General features: G+C 41.0%; 1 long non-coding RNA gene across 1 annotated transcript; it reads right to left on the bottom strand.

Annotated features, from left to right (window-relative positions):
• Nucleotides 1-104: 104 nt before the first annotated feature.
• On the bottom strand, nucleotides 105-20,932 carry LOC140138312 (uncharacterized). The gene is made up of 4 exons (XR_011856977.1): nucleotides 20,756-20,932; nucleotides 16,601-16,754; nucleotides 16,015-16,168; nucleotides 105-219 (listed from the first exon to the last, which is right to left on the bottom strand). It is a non-coding gene; the product is annotated as an uncharacterized lncRNA (long non-coding RNA).
• Between the last annotated feature and the right edge of the window lie 2,702 nt (nucleotides 20,933-23,634).

The raw sequence follows: 23,634 nt of genomic DNA, 5'->3' as shown, positions 1-23,634 counted from the left end.
TTGGAACTAAAGACCATCACCTTTTATTTAGGCTTATATAATTATATATGATGTAACATAAATTAAACAGAGTTCTTTAATGACTTGAAATGGTTACTCTCTCACAATAAACTTCCACTACGTGGATGCTTCAATGACTTTGTGGTACCGTGGTAACTCTTTCTTCAGAGAAATCCTTTCCCCTAGCATGACCAAGCGATGACTTTATGATCCTGTTTTCTGAAAAGATATTTTAAAAAAGTCAAATCACATGAGATAAGATTGGAATTAATGAAGAATTAAAAAAACAAGGTTCATTTTTAATGTTAAATTTAGTTGATATGCAAAGACCAAACAAAAGCCTCCTCCCATTGTTGGAGGACTCGAGTCCTTTTGTGAAGGTCTCGGTTGTGCAATACTTGTGACTCAGACAGTTGGGACTCAGCTGCATGACTCGGACTCGAATCCAGGTAATTTGTGGCCTTTTTACGTCTTTTAATCGTCATTTATTTACCATAATAAATTGATGCATTGAGCTTCTGAATTCTGCAGTCAATATTAAGTTTTCCTTTGGAAAATAAAATATCTACATAGTTCAAAGTTCATATAGTAATAATAATAGTAGTTCAAATAGTAATAATAATAGTAGTAATAATAATAGTACATAAAAATAATAATAGCATGTAATAGCATAATAATAATAATAATTATAATTTTAAATATAATAATAATTTTGAAATACATAATGTTTGTCATTTATTTGCATTTATTGTGGATTTTGCTATAAAGAATCAATCGGTGATCAAGTATTATACCTCAACACAGTAGAGGAATAAAGCTCTTTTGAATGGGATTCAAACCCAAGAACTAATTCTGTAATACTAGTCGGACGCCTTACCAGTTGAAGCTGGTAGCCTAATGGATATGGCGTCCGACTAAACATAGGCGTAGATCCTGGGATGGGGGGTGAATGGGTTCAGTTAGGGTTATTATAAACATGTTTTTACTAGATTTTAGGCCTTCTTAACCCTAACCGAACCAGGTCTCACTAAATCTCACTATTAAACCACTACTCGTGCATGCATTCCATGTGATGCCATGGCACAATCAGCCTATCTTAAAGTCATATCCAGGGAATCGCATGGCCGGGCCAGCGCAACCTGTGTAGCTACAGGTCGGTGATCTTCTGCGTGGTATGCAAGGTTCGAATCCCGGGGGTACCAAGTGATTTCTTTGTTTATCTTCTCTCCCTTTTTGTTTTTTCTTTCCCTTCCGATAGCAAAAAAACCATAGGTTTAGTTAGGGTTAATGATGTAAAATTCCCAAAGACTCTGTTTTCATCCCATGGTTTTGAATTTACAAGGTGTCCTAAAAAACTCGAGCCTTTGCTAATAAAATATCTCAGCGCAAACCTCATATTGTGTTGGCTACTGAGACATAGTTGTCACCTGAGGATGGAAGCAGTGACTGTCTGCCCTCTATTTATACCGTCTTCAGAAAGGACAGCCTGACGAAAGGAGGTGGTGTTCTCATCGTTCTCCGTAATGACATCATTGCTCCTGAACTTGATACTGACGTCTTGTGGGTCAAAATCCAGATGGTTAACACTAAGCCGGAATCTCTCTCCAAGATTGATGCCGCCAAAAATCCTACCATTAAGGGTTCGAGGGTATTTAATGTATGTCTTGGAGTTGACTGGACCGTTCCAACCTGTAAACCACAAGGTGCATTTTTTTTTCAGTGACGATGTCACTTTTTCTCTGCTGCATTTTACTCGGTGATTTCTCCCTGTATCAGCTTGTTCGGGAGGTCAATGACGCCCATCAGACTTATATACGTTCACTGCGTTATGAACATCCTGCAGATGCTGCTTTTGACTAATCCTGATGCTTTCCCGGTAATAAACATTTATCTTTGGATATACCGATCACCACATTTTGTCAGCAGATGATGACCTGAAACCAGCTATCTAGAAAGCCCTCAGCAGAATGTTTTCAAGTTTGCCCAGGCTGACATCGATGTTATGAAGAGTAAAATGAAATCATTCTCTGAAGCTGACAACCTGTCTTTGGAAGATGACTGGAACATAATCCAAACAACTATCATCACTGAACATGCTGAATGACTGTATACTTTCCTGCTAAAAGAGGTTCAGGTTCATCTTACCCTTGAAGATTGATTCGTATGATCATTCTATAAAGCCAAAGATAGTGGTAGCCATCGTGACTGGGGACATTACCATTTGTTGCGGAAGTGTGTTCAAAAGAAATTTGTTTATAACTATTTTCTCTCCACACCGTGTTTAATTCCCTCTGCACTGATTCCAAACGTTCCTTCTTCTTCTTGCGTATGTCAGGAAGAAACAAGATATAAAAGCCAAAACAATAAATTACATTAAATTTCAAGCCCAGTACGTATCAACCAGTCCCTGGTGGCTTCGTCGACTTCAATCAGGCCGGAGATACCATTCGGTGGTCTATGGAGATGACAGGATGAGATGATGTGGTCGGCTGTTTGTTCCTCACTACCGCACTCGCATGCTGGGCTTTCCTTTAAGCCCCATTGGAACAGGTTGGCATTGAAGCGTCCAACTCCACTTCTCGGGCAGTTTAATTTTGTCCAAGCAGACCTGGGTAGGTTGAAGCCTGGGATGGTGTCTGTTGGGTCTGTGACAAAGCGCTGGAGTGGTGAGGAAGTCTGAAGCCATTGGTCTTTCCATGTCTTAGCTGTCCAGTCCTTGGCTGTCTGGTTAGACTGTGTTGTCTTCATCAAGTCTATTGCTTGTTGAGCAAACGGCTTCCTAGATACCAATCTCCTGCTTTCACCCTCAATGTTCCTAGCTCTTGACAGGGTGTCATGAAGGAGGTGTCCTGGTTTGCAGACCGGAGTGCTATAGCTACGGAGGCTGCTTTCCTTCTGATGTCCGGCGGAGGGATTCCTGCTAAAACCGGAAGCTGTTCAGTTGGAGTTGGTCGCAGACATCCTGACACAGTGCGCATAGCTTCATTTAGACCCGTGTCTACCTGGTGGGTATGGTAGCTCCTGCTCCATACTGGTGCACGGTATTCTGCTGGTGCGTATACCAAGGCCAGGGTTGATGTTCTGAGGGTCTTGGCGCTTGCTCCCCAGCTGGTGCCGGCTAGGTGACGAATCAATGCGCATCTTGCTGTGACCTTGTCCCTTAGGTTAACCAAGTGCTGCCGGTAGGTGAGGACTCTGTCCAGTTTCACTCCTAGGTACGTGGGGCAAGCCTCGAAGTTCAGTCGCTTGGACTTGATGGTAACATTGAGTTCTCGGTTGGCTTCCCTGTTGTTGAGATGGAAGGCAGAGGAGACAGTCTTAGCAACACTTAGCTTGAGCCGCCATTGGTAGAGGTAAGTATCTAGGGTGTCCATGTCTAGGCTGAGCGCTCTCTCAATTGTGTCCCAAGAGTTGCCCGACTTCAGGATTGCCAGGTCATCTGCGTATCCATACTTCTTAGCAATGGTCATGGATGTAGATGTTGAATAAGAGAGGTGCTAGGACGGAGCCCTGTGGCACACCGTTCCTCAGGCTGCGTGGTCTGCTAGCTTGGCCGTCGCTGATCTTAAGAATGAAGTTGCGGTTCGAGATTAGCTGCACGATGAAGGACACCATCCGTCTGTCTGGTAGGAGCTTGAGGAGTTTGCATATCAGGCCTCTATGCCACACAGTGTCGTATGCTGCTGTCAGATCTACAAATACAGCACCAGCCTTCTGGTTCCCTTCAAAGCTGTCTTCGATGTCTTGGAGGATGACCTCCTCCACTGTTGATCTGCCCTGACGAAAACCGGCCTGCTCGTGAGGAAGCTGTGGGTCTACAATCGGGTTGATACGGCTATGGATCAGGCGCTCCAGTAGCTTGTAGGGGATGCATAGTAGAGATATTGGACGATAGCTCTTAGGGTCATCCTTTGACTTATTAGGTTTGGGCAGTGCGATGACAGTTGCCTTGCGCCAAATCTTTGGTATCTTGCATCGTTTCATACAGGATGACAGGAACTTGCATAGCCAGTTGGTTGCAGCAGAGCCAGCATGATGGAGGAATTCTGGGTGGATACTGTCTGGTCCAGGTGCCTTACCAGCTTTGAGTAGTTTCAAAGCATCTTCTACTTCCTGCATGGTCTAATCGCTGCAGAGATCGGAGGTGGATGGCATCTTCCAAAGATCGGACACTTCCTTCTTAACCTGGAGTGATCACGGTCAGGGTTGGTGAAGCGGCCGTTGTTCACAAGTACGCTGGCGATGGCGTTCGCAGTTACTGGACACTTTCCGGCGTTTGGTGTTGATCTGCCTGTCAGGCCCTCCTGCTTGAGTAGGTGAAGTCGATTGATTCCACAGTCTCGATCCAGCGTTCTTTGCGTTTCTCATCCAGTCTTGTGAGGAGAGTGGAAGCGCAGGAGTCAGATTCTTCCTTCGATGGGGCCGAGGTAAAGTCTTCATACAGAGCTTGGCACTCATCGTTCCAGCATGGGATGTAGCTCTTCTGGTACCCCCTTGGGATCGACAGCTTGACTGCATCTATGAGCAAGTTACAGTAGGCTGAGTATGTGGTATTAATATCATCACTCTCTGGTTGTGGTAGTTTGGTAACACGCTGGTCGACCTCGGCAGAGAACTTGTCCCACTTCGCTTTCCGGAAGTTCCACCTCTTTAATGGTTTACTAGCTGTTGGAGACACCAGAGCAGGTTGGGTTATCAGAGATGGTCGGTGCTGAGATCTTGGGAACTTGTCCAGGATTTTACGCACAGGGAGTTGGTTTCCTTGGCTGGGTTCAGTAAATGCCAGGTCTGGGTTGGTGCCAGTATTCCACCGTCCTGAGAAGAAGCTGTCAGGTTCCTTAGGATTGAACAAGAGGGTCAGGTTGTTGGTAGAAGCCCATTCCGCGAGCAACGTCCCATCACTATTGCAGCGAGAGTAGCCCCAGTCAGTGTGCTGGCAGTTGAAGTCTCCTGCGTATACACATGGTGCTGGATGAGGTAAAGATGCGTTGGTCAGGCGTACTGGAGGTGGTTTGTACACATTGATGATGTTGATGCCAAGCACTTTCACAGCGATCCATTCAGTATCAGAGTCGGGTGAGGACTGGGCCTCAAGAGACCAGTCATCTGTGTCTTGGCTGATGAAGGTTGCTAGTCCATGGTGCTTGCTTGGGATGTAGCCTGCCAGTGAGAAGTTAGGTAGAGTTAGCTTTTCATTGGTTTCACGGTGTGTTTCTTGGAGAAGGATCACAATGGCATTGTTGTTGACTGCCAGCTGCTCAATGATATTCATCTTGGCAGGGGTGAGGCCTTCTACGTTCAGTTGCAACGTCGTTACACCGTAGCCTTCGACAGCAGTAGCTGTCCGTCCTGAGAAGGACGCGAAGCTGGGCTTAGGGTCACGGCGATGCTCCTGGGTAACACTGCGTTGACTAGCGATATGTCGCTTTCTTCCTTGACTCATTGTCGACGTTCGTTCTCGTTTTAGCGAGTTAACAGGGGAGACCACGTGAAGGTCGCCGACTCCTCCCCCACGTTCCTGATCCTTCATTAAGAACAGACGGCATGATCCTTCATTAAGAACAGACGGCATGATTCATCAGATATTTCAGCCCTATATGGAATGATAGGCGCGGCGTCTTGTGATCTCCACGGTAGAGAAGGGCCAAACACTCAGCAATCAGTGTATATCAATCATCACCAGAGATTTTTATCTTTCATTCATTGTACTGCGGAGCAGGCAACTACACATTTTCTCCAAACACCACGATCCATAACTAGTGAGGCAATAGCATATGGCTGTAAATCGTTGTATATGGTATCCCCGGGATGGTATCCCCTACAGCTTTTGTATATAAGTCAGATAGCTTAATTCCTTTGCCCCCCCCCTGCCTGGATTCCTTTTCTCATGTGATATGGAACATAAAGAGCATATCTTCTACAGTACTCCTGCACTGGCATCCTCAGGATTTGTCCGAGGAAGCGAAGCTGATGCTGCCTTAGGTTGATGAGAGGCTGTGTGTCAGTCATAGCATAGATCACACAGTAAAGGGGCTTGATGTTGAGCATAATCCTGTGGCGACTGCATGTATCATAGTTTCCATGTCACTAGATATTACCCAGGATTAACAGCCATATAAAAGTTATGTTGCACAGGTGATGTTGAAAAGCCTGATTTTGGTTGCGATGTAGATTGATGGACTTCTCCAAATGTACTCTATTGGCCATCATTGGAAGGCTTCAATGATTCTTCTAAGGATGTGGATTTACTAGTGTGAGCAACTTCTCCCTAGGCGGAATCCGGTCTGATTATTTCTTATTATTGGATCTATATGGTCTCTAATTCTCATCAATAATATCTTGTTGTATACTTTTGCAGTAATAGACATCAGTGTGATCCTTCTATAGGAAGTCATGAAGCTGAGGTCTCCTTTCTTTGTAATGGAACAATGACATTGGTGATCCACTGCGCAGGGCTCAGGAGGAATAAATGGTGTGAATACTTCAATACAAAATTTATGTATGATGTTGGCCATAACTTCACATTGGAGTGATTCTGAGGTAATCGCACAATCCAGGTCAGCCGCTTTGTTGGTTCATCATGCTCTGGATGGCATATCTCGATTCCTCAAGGGTAGGATTTTGTAGCGAATCAAGTTCGTCTCGACTGCCTGGTTGTTACAAGCAGGTACATGTACCTCTTCTTTGCTGCATCTATATCCTCCTCTATGTCCTCTATGTCCCAGCTGGGCATTCCACAGGGATTTCCCTTCACAATCACCTTCTCTGCCACATCTTCGACAGCCTTCTCAAACAGATCAGTGATTGGTGATGAGTACTTGGAAACGGTGTGAAAGCTCAATCTGAACGTTGGTCTTAGTGTCAGCATCTTACTGTACTTTGACCTCTAGCATGGTTTCCCTTTGGTGGTTCGAAGACTGTGGGAAAGTAGTACACTGAGTATGCGATGATCAGAATCCAGCTCCAGTGAGTTGTAGGCTCTACAATATTCCGCAATGAGATCACCCACTTACTGCTGATAAGGATATAATCTAACACTGGTGCGTGGAGCCTTCAGGATGCATCCAGGTACAATGGCAATATTTTGGCTGCAAAAATCTTGTTTGCGCTGGTCGAAACATAAGTTCTTGGCAAAGATTTACCAGACGCTCCCCATTCTCCTTTGTTTAACCATAGTAGCAATGGGTTCCAGTCATCATTGGGTGAGATATGTGACTGTCCTGGCCAATTCTAGCATTGACGTTACCAATAACAAGATGTTTGTCATGTTTTTGCCTTTTCCAGATGGTCTGTGAGGGCCGTAAATTTCATCCTTTTCTGCTGCACTAGTGGACTCGATTGGTGCATAGATAACTGTAACACTAACAGTTAGCCGGGGATTGCCATGGCATAGATAATTCTCTGGCTGATTGAGTTGATGCTTTGTAGGCACTTATAGATGTATTTCGACAAAACCGACGCCTCCAAGTCTCTGGTCTATGGCCGCGCTGTAGATGAGTATACTCAGTTATTGTCATCTGACCATAATAGTCCAAACCTATTATGTCTTGTAGACTCCTAACCGGAGCGATCTTACTTTTTCGATGTTGATTAAGATACTTCTTGCATCGATCCCCGAGATGCGGAAAAACCAATAGTCAATATCCCCATGTACAGATGTAAATGAATAATAACATACAGAAAAACCGAAAAAAGAAAAACATTGGTGCGATCGCCTATTTGGCGCCCTCATCACCGACCATCATCCCTTATCCGACTTTGGGCTCTCATGCCACATCGTGATACAAACTTGTAGGGGTGGACGGGACCGGGAAATCATCATCGGAAAGGTAAGATTCTGTACACCGGACGATATAACTGTTTCCGATGTTAAAGATACTTCTTGCATCAACATCTGAAAGATCGATACAGCAAGTAACCGACTGGATGGAGGTACAAGTTTGGCAAGTATCTGATCAGGGATCGGAAAAGTAAGAGCGTGCCAGGTTTTGCATAGTCGTGAACATTTTTCCCCTTGAGGAAAACCTAACATATAGACAATTGCGATGACAGACAAAAACCTCCCGTACGTATTAAATTGCGGTGGTTAAGAATAATAAACTATGATTACTGAGATTATTCTGTATAATGTCTGACACTTGGTACCCTCTCTGACCACACTATCTTGTTTTTGTCAATACCGCACACTGTGCGCACAGGCAAATCTTTCACCCGGTCTCTGTCCAGCTACGTTCTTGTAGTTGACGGCAGATACGACGATCGAGATTTCCAGGACACCGCTTGACAAATTTCAGCCGCCCTATATACACCCACAACGATGCGACCGAGCGTGTGGAATGGGCTCCGGGCGAGACGCACTCTCAACTGCCCCGGAATCCACCTGGATCAGCCACCTCGCTAAGGTTAGCTGTGCGGCTCCGCGTGAGTGACAAAAATGTGGCCATGAGTTCCTCGCAAGGTTTGTGTCCGGCAGAAGTAGTGTTGTAGAGCCCCCGCCGGACACCACAACCTGTCATTGTCAATGGACGAGCCTTGCCCAATCCTGGATATAGGAAAAGGGACGAATGACGGAATGTTGCGCTCTTGTTTTTTAGCCAAAAAATCAGGGCGCAGAAACAATGTCGCACCTGTGTTAGTAAACATGGTGGCTGACATCAATACGGCATGCAATTCGGAGCATCGTTGACCCAAAGCCAGCATGACAAGGATATCCGTTTTGAGAGTAACGTACTTAAGGGTCTCAAAGGGGGGGGGGCTTAATATACTCCAAGACTGTATTTAGGTCCCATGGGGGACAACCTCCTAGTCTGCGGACGAGCGTTGAACATCTCGTCGAGGAGAAGATGACGAGCCATCATCATTAATGGTACTCCCGTCCTCGAATCCCCGATGGATGGAGAGAATGGTAGATTTGTAGTTTGACACTGGCAGCCTGGAGACAAGAGTCGAACTTTTCGGTCAAAAACTCCGCCACTAGATCTACAGAGGCTCTAGTGGGAGAGACGCTTCTTTCATCGTGCCATCCGTAGTCGAGCCAAACGCTGACTGATGTACGTACGAAGGGTAGACTTTCGTCTACCCCCGGGTCTACCCCCGCCGACGAGAGAATCAGCTTTCTTTCCTCTGCTACATGTTTCCTGATAATGGCCGCTACGATCGCGAGAAGGGAGATCGGGAGGAAGGCATATACCGTCATCCCTCCCCAGTTGATTGATCAGATGCGATGCAAACAAATCTATGGATAGATGGTACATCACCGCAAATATTGTCTGGATGACCCGCAAGCGACCACTCTGTTGGTACGTACACCTTGCCGCCCGTCAGGTCGTACGTGAGGATGTTGGTAACTCCCCCAATGTGCATCGCTCTGAACATATTCTGCCTGTCTTAACACCACCTTATCAGAGGCAGTGTATACAGGCACATCTGTGGTGATCTGGTACCCCCTTGACTGTTGAGGTAGGCCACCAGTTGTGCTGTCCGTCTAGACCAAAATGTGGTATACAGCAATTTACTGCTCGAAATGGTGGAAGGTTTTTTCCACTGCCCATAGCTCGACCAAGTGATGTTGGCCTCTGCCTCTAGAGCGTGCTGGTCAATGTGCTTGAGTTCATCCTTCCATAAGGGGGGGCGTATGACACAGACGCCTTAGCTGAAAATGGCAATCATTTGCTGATGTTGGGGTTCATCAGTAGAACCCTCACGAGGGTACTGTAATCCGTCTCTGTAACACGTAAAGGGACTGTGCTAGAACAAGGCAACATAGCTCCGGAGAGACTGGCTGTCTTATGGTACCTTAACCTGATGTCGGCTGAGAATGCGAAAGCAGGCGACCCCTTCGAGGAACTGGCAGCATGGCATCATACTGAAAAAATGCCCTGGTCCTCATCCCTCCTCGGCATAAGTCATGCCCAAACCCTGAACTACACGACTCAATACGTCGGTGGTGTCCAAAACCTGGCCGTTTCCTCACGGGGTAGCGGGGAAAGGAGAGCAAGAACTCCGTCCTCAGCCTCATAGCTGAGAATTGTTGCTGTGCTCGATTTCCGACTCCTTTCTCTCGCCTCTGTCTCCGAGTCATTTTCTGATGACGAAGAAGACATAGAACGGGCATCGCTTACCTGAGCACACTGCGCCACCACCGGCTTAGCCGCTTGGGTAACAGAATGTCAAGCAGGTGAAGAGGGAGTATTCCCGCGAGTCCCTTAAGTACATGCAACGATACTATCAGGCCCGCCTACACTCGTAACCATCGCCTTTGCACCAGCAGCTAAAGGCATATTTTGAGCCCCTTGGAACTGGATTATCCCCTTGCCAGCCGGCAGGAGCAACAGCAGATGGGGTTGCAAAACCATTATGTAGAATCATCTGCCACTTCCCAAGGCCATGAATGAAACACTTTGTGGTGGGTACCATGGTACGTAACTCGCAGGCCACCCGGGTAACGCCATGGTACGGCAGCACCGGTAACACCTCCCCCATGTTGCCACAACGGTTGTGTCAACCAGGGCGGGTACTGAGGCACCGACGCAGTCACAGCTTGGATACCCGTGCGAGAACCTAGTTGTACACTGCTGTACCTGGGAGGTAATAATAAATAAATAAATTTCGGATTTTTCCAGATCTTGAAGGACTCAAAGTGATGTAATTTCGCTGCAATGGTGAATCATCACAATCAGATCGCATCAACTAGGCCAGTTGCAGCCGAACCTGGCGCAGACCTATCCGCACTTAGATTGTAATATCCACAAATTATTTGTGCACCTCCCCAAATTCCATTGGGTGAAGGAAGTTTTTGATAACCAAACAACTAATCACCGAAACCGGAGATCCAGGAGAAAACTTGCGAGAGCGAGCATGGAATTGGGATAAACCAAATGCACATACAGTCCTTGGGCACGGCCGGGGCTTGAACCCGGGATCTCAGTGGTTCAAGGCGAGGGAACTACCGCTGCGCCAACTCGCTCTCCCGTACTGCGTATCCCCGTGAAGGGATCTAGCTGTGTACCAGGGTACCCCGCGGTAGGTCCAGCTGTTCTGTGCCCTAGGGAAGCTAGTGTACCCCGGGAGTGTACCATGGCTGCCAACTGGTTGTGTAAATCATAGCTGGCCAGTCATCCCAGGCTGTCCATCCATAACAGCTGAATGAGCTGCATTGATCTGCAAGGTCGAACCCCACTGGGGTGCTGATCAATAGGTGGTTGAATAGCATGATTGGAAAGCAGATTGTTCCATCACAACCGATTGACTCCCAATAGCCGGGATGGGTCGATGACCACTAAAGGTAGTCACACTACCCAAATTAGCACCGGGGTGCACCTCCTCTCTCTCTCTCTCTCTCTCTCTCTCTCTCTCTCTGTCAGCCCAGGTATCAAAGAACAGGGGCACCCACGGTAGAAACCTCCGCTACATGCCTGTGGCCCGTTAATGCCGTTATGGTAGTAATTACCGAGTGCATTGGGGAGTTACGGTCCGGCAAGAAACTGTGATCCCCTCCCGGGGATCCCTTCAACCCCGGAGCATCACTAGCAGCCGTTATGAGACAGCTGCCTGTGAACACCCAGAGCCCGGAGCATCATTAACAGCTCCCATCATGGGACGGCTACCCCTGAACACCCCTGACTGTTTCCCACTGGCTACTATGGAGTGTGCAACAGTGACTTTGTCTGTGGTAAACATGCTTATTCCGCCGGCTACCAACCCAGGCCCTCGGGCGTTTGGGGTGCCATTAGGATACTATACTCCACCGGCTACCAACACACATCCTAGGCCTATTGATGGTATACCCTCCACAAGCGGATTTCATCATTCCTGGATGGCAGACAATAATCCGTCATTATACAAGGCGTTTCTTCAAATCCTGCTGAAGTCCTCTCCAGGGCTCTTCAAGGCACAGTCCTAGGATCTCAACCACTGAGTGATGTTCCAGATGGAGCTTATCATTTACAAAACCGTGAAACCTCAACATGATCTAGAAGACCAAAGATTGCAAGGTCCCTGTGTCTTGCCCGATTCACAAAATATTACTGTCTGATAGAAACCACCGTAAGCTAGAGGTAGTCACGCCATAAAAGTTAAAAGGAAAACATGCATGCACTGCATATGGTCGAATCCAACGAAAAGTGTACACAGCATGTTCAGGGCCATAACTTAAAAGTATTAATCAATTGGCATTCGTTTTTGTATTGTGTTTATTCGCCTTGATCATACGCTTCGCGCCATATATAATAAGACCCTTCTGTGAAAAACTTAGACACAGAGACCCCAAAACATGCTATTTTTACCCATTTTTTCAAAATATTTCTTAAAGTATTTTTAAAAACATCTAAATCAGTTATGAAAAGAAGTCATTGGATTGAATCTAAATTGATTTCCTGAAAGGTGTGTATTCAAAGATTGCCTGTTCAATTTTTCACATATTTGTACATAATTATGAACTTTTGTGATAATTTTTTGAGTGGTATTTTTTTACATTACCTACGAATACAATTTTTCATAGCACTAGATATATCTTTCAAAAATGGAAATCACTAATAAATGCGCAATTGATACAAGCTTTGATATGTCCAATACTGAAATGCATTGCATTCGGACATTTTTATTATTGTGTTTAGCTGCCAGAAATTCTAAATGGCACAAAGGTAGGTTTGGTAAAAAATATGCATTACCTCCGAATACATGTTAAAAGCTGTGCCATTTCAACAAAGTGAGAGAATAGTAAACAATAGTTAAGCAATAGGTGCAGGGTAATACACTCTTTATTTCTACCAAGTTTCAATAACCTGCGTTTAAATATTTCTGAGATGTCAACAATAAAAGCAAGTATTCGTAGGTAAATTTCGGTAACCGAATGTTACCTACGAATACACTTTGACATCATGACAGTATTGTGAAACACCGCCATTCATGCCAATGCCCATATTGGTACATAACGAAGGCCTGTATGTTTGCTATCAAATCATATGTCAATGAAAGTTACGAATTCACATACATGCCCACCATGCAAAACTGAATACGGCTTAATTGGTGAAAAATATGTACTGAAATAGACGACGGTCTGCTCATTTGAAAGAAAATCAGATTCAAAGAAGATTAGAAGGGATAAATATTTCGATTTGTCAACTGTCATGTGTGCTTCATTTTAAATGTTTACCGACCTTCTGGTTTCTGAGTAATTTGTGTCCAAATTGATTTATTCGAAGGTAACTTTTGACGTTTTCGCTAAGGTTACCTACGAATACCATGGAAAAAACGACTGTTCTCATTGTCTCATGATCTAGACAACACATTGATGGACCCTGGTATAAAGCTAATTGCCACAAGACGTAACTGACTCCAAGATGGACTTCACAAGTCTGCAATAACGGTTTTAAGCGATTTGTGTGCAATTAAGCAAATTAAAGTCACTTTAGTGCCTTTGTTTCTTACTTCAATTCTCTTTCAACCGCCGTGAACCGACATTATTAATACATGATAGGGTCTAAAGTATCAATAAACGCACATAAAGAAAACAATACATTCAAAGTGCTTTATAAAATGAAGTTTTGATTGCGATATCCACCAAAAGTCTAATTCTTACCTACAAAATTACTGAAATGTTACTTACGAATACAGCATAATACATGACATGTGTAATGAAGTGTCCCTACCAATGGAAATTAATTGTCAAAAACTTTAAGCGGTACCCCAGGACACTATTATTACCCATATACGGATTCATTCAACAATTATTTATTATGTAAAATTGCTGATTAACTACTTGTATATCAAAATGAAGTGGTCAAAATCTTGCTAAAAGCATCAAAAATTTTTTTGATATAAGGTAATAGCATTTATTCATTTGGACGTACCATCTGAAAGAGATCTAAAAACTACCATTTTATTGATTCATTACCATAATAGCAAAATTTAAACCTATAAACTCAATATAGATATTGTTAAATCGCTCATGTTACCTACGAATACCCGGGTTTCTTCACCTTTTCATTGTATAAAGCGTTAGGTGTATGCGTATAATTCCTAATATTCTTGAAAACATATATCATACTCGTTCTTATATAATGTGTAAATTGATTCATACTCAATTGATAAATAAAATACAGAAACTGACCTAAACTTCATTTTCAAAAATAAACTAGCATAAATTGACTAAGATCATATTGATCGCGTTATAAAAATAAAAACAAATATTTTCTGGTTGAGCTAGCATTTTCCTGACACCCTGTGGTCTACATTACACGAAAAAAAGCGTTAATGGGAATATTCCATTTGTTTTAGGCTGATTAGTATTGCGATAGTGAAAGCATCCTAGTGGTATTCGTAGGTAACATTGGGTTTTGATATCACATTGACTATCACACGTCCTGGATTTATTTTTCAAGATTAGTAATGGCACTTTTGGTTCCTATAAGGCCAATATGTCATCAATCAATGGGCAAAAGGAAAAAATTGTGGAGACATTTTTATTTCAGACTTTTATTTTTGGCCCGTGGACACTTTTGGTTGGATTCGACCATATATATTCTGTTTGTGATCAAGCACATAAAATATGGTTACCGGCACATACAAGCACAATGCCACATCTACATCTGTGGGGCTGTAGCTACGGACGCAGACGTCCATTACTGCTACAGGAGGTTAGAGTGGTCGATTTAATTTCACGTCTATAATCCCAGACTGGATTAAAAAGACTAGTTTGCGTCTGACGTCACTGTCAATCAAACAATCTACTACCTTGATTGGTTAGTAGCACGTAAAAGAAAGGTTGATTCATCTGGTGCTTCATCGGAGAAAAGGAATCGCAGATGGGAAAATGGCGAAAAGTTTTGGTACTTTTACAAAGCAAAAAGCAACTTTTCTAATGCATTGTTGACAATATTGTGCCTTCAGGAAAGAAAGTTTCCTATTATTAAGAACTAACTAAAGAGACGGTTTGTATGTTTGAAGGTGCAAAATTAAGGCTGTTTTACTGCCGCGTTCAGAAACTCAATCATATAACGACAACTCGTAAGCAAATCGTTTCTGAGTTTGAATGACAGATGACGTCAGACGCAAACTAGTATTTGTATCTCTGGCTCTGATAATAGCGCCTACGCATACGTTCAGGGTTTTTTTTAACTGAGGGCGTGTGAAAATGAGAATGCTTCTATTCTATAAGAAAGCTCTACAAACATGACAAACTGCAGAATCGGCATTTGCCTACATTCGTCTCATTGATACACATAATATCATGATATTAGGCTTTAAAAAGTTTCCAGGTTTTTTTTTCATGATTTAAAGCCATATTATAACATTTCTTTAAAAATAGATTAGTATTAATTTTCAATAAAATGTTAGCATTTACTGTCAGATATGTCCCTTTTAATTTTGAGTCGAACAAGTGAGGTAAAGCAAAGAAAATCTGAATTTACAACTAGCGCCAATGCATGTCACGCCGGCGGTTGTAATATGGTACGACCCTCTGGCGTGCGTGTGGGTGTGTGTGTTTCCCGCACGCCGTGTACGTAGGGGTGTGTTGACATCGCATACGCGTTCGACTAATTATTTCAATCGTAATAATAAAACGCTGATTCAGGCGGTTTATTCAAAATCTCGGATTTTGACAAAACTACAGCACCTAAAGTCTTGATTTTTGCAGAGAATCTTTGTTTACTAAAGTACATTACAATCGTGTAAAAACCTGAATTTAAAATTTTTTTGAGGGCGTTCTCCTCAGCAAATGTTATAATATGGCTTTAATGGTAACATTTGCCTAAGATCGCAACTATTTATTGTCAAATCTGTGCAGAATAGGTTAGATATTTGTTGTAACCATCACAAATGAGACAAAATGGGAAAATGTTGACATTAAGTTTTTTATTGATTTCTGAAAAAAAAGGGGAAAATACTCCCAAAACATAAAAACGAAATGCGCGCGGCTACCTAGCAGAACCAGTGTTTTTTAACCTTATTGGTATTTTTAATTGCGCCAAGAGCCAGCGTGAGAGGAGTTACAGAGCTATGTAATTTACTTACACGTCGGCTATTTCAATCCTCCAGCACGTTACACTCGGGTACTAGGTAAACGGTAGTGAGTGATTCTGTGATGCTTCCGAATTGTTAGGTTTCAGCTTCGATTTCCTTACGTTACAAGACTTCTCTTGATTCAGCACAAAAGTGCAAGAAAGAGCTGAAAAAACAACAAACTACAATTTTAACAAGATAATGTTTGCGCTAATTAAAGAACAAATTTACGTACTTTGATGACAGACAGAACAGATTTACATGGATACATTTTAACCTTGACTAATTCTTTATTGAACTTGAACCAAAAGCCGGCCTTCCTCTTTAACAAACGTCTGAAAATTAAAGAAAATGGGAGTTACTATTTCCGTTTCCGCTCGTTTCGGCCCATTTCGACCCGTTTCCATGCGTTTTGCTAAATAGTAACTCCAAAAACAAATGGGAAAATTGCTCCCAAAAACCATCAGTGCATTTCAAGGCTCACTTAGGTTAAATAAAAATGAAATAAATGAATCAACTTGTTTTTAGCCTTATTGGTATTTTTAATTGCGCCAAGAGCCAGCGTGAGAGGAGTTACAGAGCTATGTAATTTACTTACACGTCGGCTATTTCAATCCTCCAGCACGTTACACTCGGGTACTAGGTAAACGGTAGTGAGTGATTCTGTGATGCTTCCGAATTGTTAGGTTTCAGCTTCGATTTCCTTACGTTACAAGACTTCTCTTGATTCAGCACAAAAGTGCAAGAAAGAGCTGAAAAAACAACAACTACAATTTTAACAAGATAAGGTGAAGAGCAAATTTATGCGTAACAGATGTCTGAATATTTTTTTAACTAGATATTTTTGAGTTTGAAGAACATCAAACACGTTTGCCATTTATAATATTATTTTAAGGAAATTAGGTGAAGCATAATATAAATTGCCTAGATGTTCACTAAGAAAATAGTAACAAATATAACAAACAAAAAATAAGTATGACGTAGACAAGGTTTTTTTTATACATAACTCTTTAAGGGGTTTGAAGAACATCAACCGCGTTTGCCATTTATAATGAAATTTTAAGGGAAATAGGTGAAGCATAATATAAACTGCCTCCATGTTCACTAAGAAAATAGTAACAAATAGGACCATTTCCAATAAGGCCTTAAAAGTGTTCGAACAATTATTTCTAAGATTGTAGCTATTTCCATTTTGTTTTCTCAATTACATGTTACTCATTTCGGTAACAAATGGACGGTAAATTCTGCCCTCCATAAGAAAATGTAAGTGACTTTGGGGTATATGCATGGTCACTTGCGTCTAACTAACTGTTCAAGTGACCATGCATATACCCCAAAGTCACTTGCATTTATTATGGAGGGCATAATTAAGGGATGGGGTATGAACGTTTGGACAGTATATATTGTGGGACATTAGAGCACATCAGACATATCGAATTGCATTCTGAATACGAAGAATGTCCTTCTGATATCAAATAATTTTGATTTTGAAATTCACAATGTAATACACATTTTATGGCAAATGATTAAAAATTGATATTTTTTATATTTAACAGTACCGGTACTCGAAGTAAACTTTAATAATCTGATGATTTATACTTAAAGTGTATGTAGGTGGGATGAAAAGCCGATAATCAATTGAAAAATTTGACCTTTTGTATTGAAGATATAGAATTTTTTTCCCAAAACACCAAAAAAATTAGGTCTTTTTGGGAAAAAAATCCATATCTTCAATATGAAAGGTCAAAATTGTCAATTGATCGTCGGCTTTTCCTCCCAGCTACATACACTTTAAGAATATATCATCAGATTTATAAAATTTACATCGAGGACTGTTATATTATCAAAATGTGAAAAATGTCAAATTTTTATAATTTGTCATAAAATATGTATTATATCGAGAATTTCAAAGAAATGAAAATTATTTGATATCAGAAAGACATTCTTCGTATTCAGAATGCAATTCGATATATCTGATGTGCTCTTATGTCCCACAAAAATGAATACTGTCGAAACGCTCAAAACGCTCATTCCAGATCCCTTAACCGTACATCTGTTCCCGAAAACAAATGGACATAGCTAGTCCTGGCTCTAAGCCCTCGACATGCGCTGTTGATTGCCGCGCATACAATAAACCCAGGGGATAAAGCACGTGATGTCAGTGGCGTAGCGTCATAGGAGCGATCTGAAAATTTAGAAAGGAAAATGGCCGAATATGGCTTGTGGCCCCCCCCCCCCATCAGCCCCGGTGCACCCCCCCCCCCAATCATGGTCGGTGCCCCCACCCCATATGATGACACCTGGGATGATGACCCACGCTACGCCACTGCGTGATGTCAACATGGTAAATATGCTATGATTGATAAAAGAAGCTGAACCTGGTAAAATTGTTCTTTTCGCAAATGCATTGAAGCGGAGAAATGGGAATTTTGCATATACCTAACTAACTTATAGCAATAACTCCTTTAACATATTTGAACAAAATCCAAAGTAAAATGACATTTAAATAACCATGTTATATGTATACTCAATATTATTATTAAGCTGTTATTTTATTTTTATTTTTCAAATTTTATTTTTATTTATTTATTTTTTTTAAAGAAAAACAGTCTATAGGGTCGGCCCTATTTTTAAGGTCGGTCGGGTTACGCCAATCAAACAATTCTTTGTAGGCCTTAGTTAGCCACACCAGTAACGAACGCTTGACAACTTGTTAGCTCTTGTTTAAATTCGACAGCGTAGCCAATGAAACTTTGCTTATTCGTACGATATAACCCTAGACCGATATAACATAGGCCTAATATTTAAAAACAGCATTTTGGAACTTTTAATTTTAAAGTCATATTAAAGTGTACGATCCTTTAAAATGAGTTTGGTCATTTTTTTTTCAAACCTGATTTTTTGAACAGTGTAAGTTGGAATTAACCATAGATCGCCACACTTAAAAGGGCATTTCGCGATCCACAGCCTCATCCCCCCCATTTTTCTATTTTTATGCCACTGAAAACCTCTGGCTATATAATAACATAATGTTTATATACTAAAAATTTCTTGCAGATTAATTCGTTTAGCAAAAATATCGTTTGGATTACGTTCTGGTATACCAGAACGAAATTACAACAGTGGCCTATGGAATAGTGTAATACACGTAATCATGCATAACTCGCAAACGGAAAATCGGAATCAACTGCTATTTTGGGAATAAGCTTTTTTCGTGGATACCTACTGAAAAATGTCATAAAAAGAGGATGCTAGGATCACGAAATTCTCCTTTAAGCCGCTAAGATAGTGAGTTTTCTTTCATTTTATCTCATTAGTTTGGCTTAAAATTACCAGAAAACGTACATGCAGTTACTAATAATATTTTTATAATATTTGGTAATGAGTAATTAAATTAGATAAGGCATGGTCTTAACCCTGGAATTATGGAAACTTTTGGGCCTCATAACTGCTAAATTGTTGATTTAAAGTATATAGAAATATATATATTTAGAATGGCAAGCACTTGACGAATCCGTCTGTGACGTCAAATCTTGGAAAGATTTATTTTTTGACCCAAATTGTTTTGGGCAACATAACAAAAAAGTCTTTTTCAAAAACTAGATATGCATGTCTAGGAAATTGCTTTGATTTTGATGAATTTTGACCAACTTATCTAGAGAGTGGATGTCGGTTCAACAGAGACAAATTTGGGTGAAAATCATGCTTTTTATGATTGAATTTTTACAAAATTTAGCATTTTTCGACCATTTTCGGTGCACATTTCTCATTTAACTAATTCAATGGGATTTGTTAGCTCAAGTGGCAGTTGAAACCCAGTATGGTGAAAACAATTTTGCAATGGATTCTGAGTTTACCAAGCAAGGTCTGTAAACATCTACTTCTCACATTTTTACCCCGATTTATACCACACTTCAATTTTTTATTGGTATTTAGATGACACAATTTGTTCTGCTGCTAAAGTTACCCAAAACTTATCGAAATTTACAAAGCTATACAAGATAACATTTTAAAACAGTCCCTGATCGATTTCATTGTTATCATGAAGTTCACTTAAATAATCTAAGCAATTAAAGGGATGTTTTTATTTTACAATTTCGCGAAGACATGTTTTGAACAATGACCCTTTTTTTCTCTATAACCATTCCGCCAAGATGGTCCCTGAGCGGGCAACCGCAATGTTCTTGAATCAAGATAGAAATAATGACTTGAATTGCGTTAAACCCAGTATCTATGTCATATTGCTTTAAAAACCAAAAACATAAAATGTTTCAGAATTATGGAGGCTAAAATTACCCTAAAATTTCACAAAAATCTGAAGATTTTTTGCAAACATCTTTTCTAAAAATATTCAGCCAAAATTAATAAATTTTGGCTCCAAAACGGCTGATTTTACATGATTTTAGCCAAATTCAAAAACAAAATCTCTAAAACGCAAATTCTGGGTCGTTCGGGCCCGTAGAACAGATGTGTTTTTTTTCGTCGCCTAAAGGAAAAGCATTTTAAACCTTTTGTACTCTCAGGCAAGTTTTAAAAAATGAATCTTTGATTTCGTAATCATAATCTGGTCAACAACACAAAAAAGCCTTTCATAGTGCCCTTTGTTTCAACAATGATAACACATAAATTATAAAATTTAGTAGAGAGTACCAGTAATTCTGATCAAGATATGCCTACAGACACAAACTGGAACACTTATTGGTTTTATCAAGGTTGAATATAAATCGAAAGTTGATTTCTCTAAAGAACATACCTCTGATTCTCTAAGTTTGTCCTACAAATTCACCCTGACTGCGATTGTCTTCAAAGTTTCTAAAACTTACAGGTCTCGTCCCTGTATCGATCCTGTATGATTTCCTCCGGTGTGTACCAATTCCTGCAGCTGATTAGGCGTGTTTCCCAATCTGCAAAGCGCTCTGAGTTCCTTCTCCACTCTATCTATTATATAGGACCATAGAGGTCGGAAATCTAAATAACAATAAACTTGGCAACTGATTACATGACGTGATATCACATGATATAATATGGATACATATATGGATAGCAACCGTGGCAAAAGATTCATAAAATAAATGTATTTGTTTACTGGAATGCTGTTTTTCACTGCTCAACAATAGATGAATAGAGTTCCAAAATCATGTGACCTACAGGTCTCAAACTTTTCCATTTGAAAGGGAAAAAACAGAAAGAAAAAAAACCAGTCAGACCCGCCCCTAGCAGTTCATAGACGGTGTCACCTAAATACAATGCACGAACACACCCTAATATAGCATCAAACAAACATCCAGAAGCTACATAATACACCACACTCAAAGATCGTAAACGTGTGGTGCTCGCTCCCTATTGCCAGCAAGGAACGCATCAACGTTGACTTTCCTGTCTCTGGATTTCCTCATAAAATGAATCAAACTTATCCGCACACAACGCGTTTGTGACGATTTAGGGACACCTATAATGTGATATCTCCAGACTCTATCCACTTATTAACTTTACACTTCTATAGGCCTAAATAGGTGCCACTTTCAATAAAGATTGGCAACCAATGTTGATACGTAGCTCAAATTTGACTGGTTAGTTTCTATGGAGTCAATCCTAGCAGTTAATGTTAGATGTAGCACAATTCACCTATTGCCATTCAAAAGCAACAAACCTACGCAGGTTAAAACACTTTTTACAAGGTTAATGATCTATACTATATTATGATATCGAGCATTCAGTTAATAATTTGACAACTATATTGTACAATCCATGCCTCTACGGTCTGGTGCTTACTTGTCAATGGATATGACGTGGGAGAACCTTTACAATCTTGCTAACAGAGAATACTAACTACCTTAATAAGCAGTGTCAGTAATGGTTTTCTACTTATAATGAAGTTCAGTGAATTTCGGTCTTAAATTGATCTTTCAAATGAGTATTTGTGCTATCGCTTGGAGGGGAGCATATAAATCGATGCCCGGGAATCGATGCAGAATTGCCCCCCCCCCTCAAGGTGGCGCCCACCAACCACTCACTGCCATACCGGCCAAAATTTATATTTTACGGTTACAAGCGTACGCGGAGTCAAAATGTGCCAAAGTTTGGTTAATTTTGGACTGAAACAGTATACAGTGGTATATAGTTTCAATAAAGCCAGTGATTTTATTACAACTGACGTACCATAATGTCAAATCTCTTTTCCTCCATCCACACAGAGAGCGAGCCCGGGGAGCGAGCAACCTTCTTGATTTATCTAGCTTTGATTCTCAATTCAGCTTTTGTATTAGGGATTTGACTGGTCCAGATGCCCACTTTATTTTGCACCCGTTTCTGTTTGAATTGGGTCATCCTTCAACAAGATGATCTTCAGTTTTTGACATATTTAATTTAAGGCCAGAAACTTTCAAAAAAAGATTAATTTCGCGATTAGTTTCTAAAAGTATAGATCTGACGTCCTGTGTATAAATTGGTGGTGTCATCTGCATTCTGCACCCTGACTAATTTTAACCTCTGTGTCAAGTCTAATAAATTTGAGTGTATTTTGTCCTCGAACAATTGGAATCTTTCAATATTTAGATTGAGTATTTTATTTATTGCTAACATTTTTACAGAAATTACAAAAATGATTGCAGATAAGACACAGCCTAGACGAATATTAATGCCCCCCAAAAAAAAACCCGACCACAAGGCTCATGTTTTTCAGAATTCAGCATACACACTTAGAGACTTTTTGAAATTTTGAAAGCAACTAAGTCCTAAAATTCGATAGTCCTGATCTGGAGATTTGTTCCCAAACAGGAATAGTCTTGTCTGATTTATTTTTTTTGGGGGGGGGGGGGGGCATTGAAATTAAGAGAAAAAGACTTAAAAATTGAAATTGAAATAAATTGACTAGATTGAACAGGAAACGACCTTGAACAATGTCAGCATAAACAAGAATGCATCAGTACATTTCATTGGAAACTTATTTTTAGATTTTTTTATTGCATGTACAGAATGAACTTGTATATAAGTATTTCATAATTGTTAAAAAATAAAATGATGCAAACACTAAGTTGTATTTCGCAATTTGGCAAATATGTGTGTTCTATTAATTTATTGTACAAGTTGTGTTGGGATTTCATAAGATGACGCTAATATTTCTTGCAAATTTGTGTGGGTTGTGTGTAGGGGTGTGTTGTGTTTGTATGGCTGTTTTTGTGTGCATGTGCTTGCACTGTTTATGGGTGTGGCAAACAGCACAACTTCAGATTGGGGACAGGTGTTCGGAACCTATCAAGTTTTATATCTTTGTAATGAAGTTTGTTATTAAATGATGGCGGACAGTAAAATTTTCAAATAATACTGTTCTATACAGAATGTATTGTTTGTAGGCTTTGTGATGCGATTATGAATGATGAATGTGACATATTTTATGCAGGCTTATTCTTATTCTAGTGTTCTTGCAGTTTTTCAAGGGGAGAAATAGTTGACAATATGTCTTTAAAATATAATATCGCGCAACCAGCATGTCCATAGGGTGGACACGGTGGAGGCGCAGCTTCCTCCCTTGGCTACAACACTAGTACTACTAGTTTAAGTTTGCCCTATTTCCCCGTAACCATGTAGTATTTGTATTATCTGGTTTAGAGGTATGCAATCTTGTATCGTAGC

The sequence above is a fragment of the Amphiura filiformis genome, chromosome 17 (assembly GCF_039555335.1).
Source record: "Amphiura filiformis chromosome 17, Afil_fr2py, whole genome shotgun sequence".
Taxonomy (NCBI): Eukaryota; Metazoa; Echinodermata; class Ophiuroidea; order Amphilepidida; family Amphiuridae; genus Amphiura; species Amphiura filiformis.
This window is presented reverse-complemented; position numbering and strand designations above follow the sequence as displayed.